Raw genomic sequence first — 6,000 nt, 5'->3', positions numbered from 1 at the left:
GCCCCTCCCTTTCTAACTGCGCTTTTCTCTGCAGTATCAATTTCTTGGTTTGGAGATTTTTTTCATGTGGTCTTGAAGCAATCAATTATTTTAGCTTCTTCAGTTAATTTAGTGTTCATTGCGTTTCTTTTTTCCCCCTAAGAGTTTTCGAATAAGTATGTAAGTCAGCCACGTCAACGCATATTTTTTTTTAAACTGTTTTTGGTTCATTTTCTCGGATGTCTCTCCTTCGTTACATCCAAAGCCAAGCTCCCACCACGTAGCCATTGTTTCTGGGGCCTAAGCTTGCTCGTTCTTCCTCTCCATTCTTTGGCCTTCTCAGAAGGCAGTGCCAGGCTTCCCTGAAGACAGAACTTGGCTTCCAAAGCATCTTCTAATGTTGTCTACTCTTGCTTTTTTTTTTTGAGACAGAGTCTCACTCTGTTGCCCAGGCTGAAGTGCAGTGGTGCCATCTTGGCTCACTGGAACCTCTGCCTCCTGGGTTCAGCTATTCTCCTGCCTCAGCCTCCTGAGTAGCTGGGACTGCAGACATGCACCACCACACCTGGCTAACTTTTGCATTTTTAGTTGAGGAGGGGTTTCACCATGTTGGCCAGACTGGCCTTGAACGCATGACCTCAGGTGATCTGCCTGCCTCAGCCTCCTAAAGTGCACTTGCTCTTTCTTTTGATGGATTTTGAAGGCTGCTCTGCTTGCAGCTACTTGAAATATGAGGTTGGCATCCATCTTCCTGATCTGGTAAAGTCAGACATCAGACCAATTTTTCTAAATATTTGGATTTTTCATCTTTCAGTTTTTTCCTAAATTCTCTATTTTAAGCTTAAGTGAAGAGATGGAATTTTTGAGTTTTTTATTAATTGCCTCCAACACTTCCTTTTTAACAATAAGAAAATCATCTTAAGAAACTATAAAGCCCAGATAAGACTGACTTCAGAGCAGTCCACTGGTCCAGTAGCATTTTTTGTTGTTTTTTATCTTGCTCTGTCACTCAGGCTGGAGTGCAGTAATGTGATCAAGGCTCAATGTAGCCTCAGCCTCCCAGGCTCAAGCAATCCCCCCACCTCAGCATCCCAAGTAGCTGGGACCACAGACGCATGCCACCATGCCCAGCTCATGTGTTTGATTTTTAGTAGCCACAGGTCTCCGCATGTTTCCTAGGCTGTCCATCCAGTAGCTCTATGGCATCCTCAGGCACCCAGATCTTTCTTCCTGTCTGTGGCCCCCTGTTGGCATAGCCTCAGTCTGTTCACAAGATGGCTGCAGCAGTTCCAGATGCCAGGTCCAGAGCAACAGCGGAGACCACATCTCATCCATCAGCTCTCACTAGGAATGAGGAAACTTTTCCCAGAAGCTCTTCAGTTGCTTTCTCCCATCTCACCGGCCTCAACTGGGTCACATACCATTGTGTGTGCATGTGTGTGTGTGTGTGCGTGTGCGTGTGCGTGTATGTGTGTGTGTGTGTTTTGAAACGGAGTCTCATTCTGTCACCCAGGCTGGAGTGCAATGGCAAGATCTCGGCTCACTGCAACCTCTTTCTCCCAGTTTCAAGCAATTTTCCTGCCTCAGCCTCCCAAGTAGCTGGGATTATAGGCGCTCACCACCACACCCAGCTATTTTTTGGTATTTTTAGTAAAGATGGGGTTTCATCCTGTTGGCCAGGGTGGTCTCAAACTCCTGACCTCAGGTGATCCCTCGCCTCGGCTTCCCAAAGTGCTGGGATTACAGGCCTGAGCCACCAAGCCTGGCCAAGTAGTTTTATATATACACAAACACACACACATATATATGTATATGTGTATATATATATACATAAAGTCATAAAATTTGTCATTTTAAGCATTTTAAGTGTACAATTCAGTGGCATTGATTATATTCACATTGTTGTGAGACCATGAACACCGTCCGCTTCTGAAACCCTTTAATCATCCACACAGAAACTGGGTTCCCATCAAACAATAACTCCTCATTCCCTTCCTTCCCCAACCCCTGGGAAACTTTATTCTACTTTCCATCTCTATGAGTTTGACTATTCTAGATATTTCAGATGCATGGAATAATACAGTGTTTGTTATTTTGTGTAAGGTTTATTTCACTTACTATAATGTTCTCAAGACTCATATACATTGTAGAATATAAATTCAGTATATCCATTATATATTTATCCATCCATCCGCTAATGGACATTTGCGTTGTTTTCACCCTTTGGTCATTGTGAATAATGCTGCAATGAACGTTGACATACAAGTATCTGTTTGAGTCCTTGTTTTAAATTCTAGTGAACATATGCTTTTAGGGGAGAATTGCTGGATCATATGGAAATTCTATGTTTAGCTTTTTAAGAAACTGCCAAACTGCTTCCCACGCTGGCTGCATCTGCACATTTTACATTGCTACCAGCAACGTATGAGGTTTCCATTCCTTGACATCTTCATCAACAGTTTCCTTTTTAAAAACATAGAGCTATCCCAGTAGATAATGCAGTTGTATTACTGTGGTTTTGATTCGTATTATCCTAATGACTAAGGATGTTGGACATCTTTTTATGTACCCCACCACACCCGGCTAATTTTTTTTTTTTTGTGATGGAGTCTCACTCTGTATCCCAGGCTGGAGTGCAGTGGTACAATCTCGGCTCCCTGCAACCTCCGCCTCCCTGCAACCTCCGCCTCCTGGGTTCAAGCAATTCTTTGCCTCAGCCTCCCGAGTAGCAGGGATCACAGGTGCCCACCACCATGCCATTAATTTTTGTATTTTTAGTAGAAATGGGGTTTCACCATCTTGGCAAGGCTGGTCTTGAACTCCTGACCTCGTGATCCACCCACCTCGGCCTCCCAAAGTGCTGTAATTGCAGGCGTGAGCCACTGTGCCTGGCCACATCTGGCTAATTTTTGTATTTTTAGTAGAGATGGGATTTCACCATGTTGGCTAGGCCAGTCTTGAACTCCTGACCTCAAGTAATCCACCTGCCTTGGCCTCCCAAAGTGCTGGGATTACAGGTGTGAGCCACCATGCCCAGCCTTCTGTGCGTGTGTGTTTTTGTTTTGTTTTGTTTGTTTTAATCATGAAATGGTATTAGCCTTTGTCAAAGTCCATTTCTATGTCAATTGAGATGATTGTGTGTGTGTTTTTTTCATTCTGCTAATGTAATATATTACTTTAATTTTCTGATGTTGAATCACCCTTGCATTCTTGGGATAAATTCCACTTAATCATTACGTGTGATCATTTTAATATGCTGTTGGATTCAGCTTGCTAATATTTCTATGAGGATTTTTGCGTCTATATACTTAAGGGATATTGGTCTGTAATTTTCTTATGATTTTCTTTATCTGATTCAAGATAATGTTGGCCTCATAGAATGAGTTAGGAAGTATTCCCTCCTCTTCTATTTTTTGGAAGATGTTAGAAGGGCTGGTGTTAATTCTTCTTTGGATGTTTGGTAGAATTCACCAGTGACACCATCTGAGCTTAGCTTTTTCTTTGTTGGGAGGTTTTTTATTATTGCTTCAATTTCTTATTAGTTGTAGATCTATTCAGATTATCCACGATTTTCTTCATGATTCACTTTTGAGGAGTTGTGTGTTTCTAGAATTTTGTCCATTTCATCTAGGTTATCCAGTTTGTCAGCGTACAAATGTTCACAGCATTCTCATCGTCCTTGTTTAATTAGATTGGTAATAATAGAACTGTTACTGTCTCCAGTTTCATTTCCGATTTCAGTTATTTTTGTCTTCTCTCATTTTTACTAAGTCTAACTAAAGCTTTACCAATGTTGTTGGTTTATTCAAAGAACCAGTCTTGTTTTGTTGATTGTCTCTATTGTTTTCTGTTCTTTCATCTCTGCTGTTATCCTCATTATTTCATCCCTCCTGGTAGCTTTCAGTATAGTTTTCTCTTCCTATTGCTTCAAGCTATAAAGTTAGGTCATTAATTTGATGATTTTCTTGTTTTTAAACGTAAGCATTTACAGCTATACATTTCCCTCTGAGTAATTCTAATCTCCCTTGTGATTTCTTCTTTGACCACTGGTTGATTTTAAAGTGTTTTAATTGATTTCCACATATTTTTACATTTTCCAGTTTTTCTTCTGTTACTGATTTTAGCTTCATTCATTGTGGTCAGAAAATATGTTATTTCAGTATTTAAAAAGAATTTTAAGAGACAGGGTCTTACTCTGTCACCCAGGCTGGAGTGTAGTGGCACAATCATAGCCCACTGCAGCCTCCAGCTCGTGGACTCAAGCAACCCTTCCACCACCTCAGTCTTCCCAAGTAGCTGGGACTACATGCATGAATGCCTGGCTTGATTTCAATACTTTTACATTTATTGAGATCTGTTTTGTTGCCTGTCTTGGTCCGTTTGAATTGCTGTAACAAAGGACCATAGACTGGGTGGATTTTATGCAACAGAAATTGATTTCTCACAGTTCTGGAGGCTAGAAATCTGAGCTCTGGTTACCAGCAAGTTTGGATTCTGGTCATCTAAGTTGCAAACTGACTGCCAACTTCTCATTGTGGTCTCACATGACGGAAAGAGGGCCAGCTAGCTCTCTGGTCCCTTCCTATAAGGACACTTAATCCTATTTATAAGGGCTTCACCCTCATGACCTAATTACCTCCCAAAGGCCTCACCTCCCAATATCATCACACTGAGATTAAGCTTTCAGCATATGAATTTGAGGGAAACTTCAGTCAACTGCATAACCTAATATATGGTTTACCCTGGACTACGAACGGTGCACTAAGAATGTGTATTCTGCTGTTATTCAATGGAATGCTCTGTATATGTCTGTTAGGTCCCATTGGTCTATGTTGTTGTTCATATCCTCTGTTTCCTTATTGCTAGTTTGTCTAGATATTCTATTATTGAAAGTAGAATTTTCCTCTTGCTATTCTATCCGGTTATTCTACCCATTACTGAAAGTACTGAAGTCTCCAATTATTATTGTAGAATTTTTCACTCCCTATTACTCTGTCAGTGTTGCTTCATACATTTGGGTGACCTCTTGTTTGGTACACACGTGTTTATAATTGTTATACTAATACATCCTTGATGAATTGACCATTTTATTAATATATAATGTCTTTGTCTCTTGTAACAATTTGCATTTAAAGTCTTTTTTTCCTGGCATTAGGTTAGCCACCGCTGCTCTCTTTTGGTTATAAGTTTCATGAAATGTCTTTTCCCATCATTTCAATTTCAATCTATTTGTGTTTTTGAATCTAAAGTGACTCCTGCAGACAGTATATAGTTGATTCATTCTTTTACACATTCTGCCAATCTTTTCACTGGAAAGTTTAAGCTCTTTAAAGTAATTATTGATAAGGAAGAACTTAATTCTGCCATTTTGCCATTTGGTTTTGTTATGTCTTATACTTTTTCTGTTCTTCATTGCCTGCGTTACTGCCTTCTTTTATGTTTGGTTGACTATTGTGGTGAACCATGTGATTCTCTTCTCATTTCCTTTTTTGCATAATTTTTAGATATTTTCTTTGTGATTAGCGTGGGTATTACATTTAGCATCTTCAATTTATGACAGTCTATTCTGATACCAACTTAACTTTAATAGCATACAAAAACTTGGCTCCTAGACAGCTCCATTCTGCCCTCATGATCATGCTGTTGTCACCACAATTAACATGTTTATATATTGTGTGCTCAATATTGATTTATAATTATTTTTACACATTTAAATCCTGCAGGAAATAAAAAGTGCAATTACAAACTGAAGTCATAATAATACCTACTTTTATATTTGCCCGTATATTTACCTTTACTGGAGATCTTTATTTCTTCATATGACTTTAAGCTACTATCTGCCATCTTTTCTTCCTGTCCTTCAGTTTTATTAGGGTATAATTAACAAATAAAAATTGTATATGTTCACAGTGCACAACGTGATGTTTTAATATAGCATCTTTTCCTTTTAACTTGAAGGACTCCCTTTAGCATTTCTTGTAGGGCAAGGCTAGTCATAACAAACTCCTTCTAATTTTGTAT

Source organism: Cebus imitator, unplaced genomic scaffold (assembly GCF_001604975.1).
Source record: "Cebus imitator isolate Cc_AM_T3 unplaced genomic scaffold, Cebus_imitator-1.0 Scaffold264, whole genome shotgun sequence".
NCBI lineage: Eukaryota > Metazoa > Chordata > Mammalia > Primates > Cebidae > Cebus > Cebus imitator.
This window is presented reverse-complemented; position numbering follows the sequence as displayed.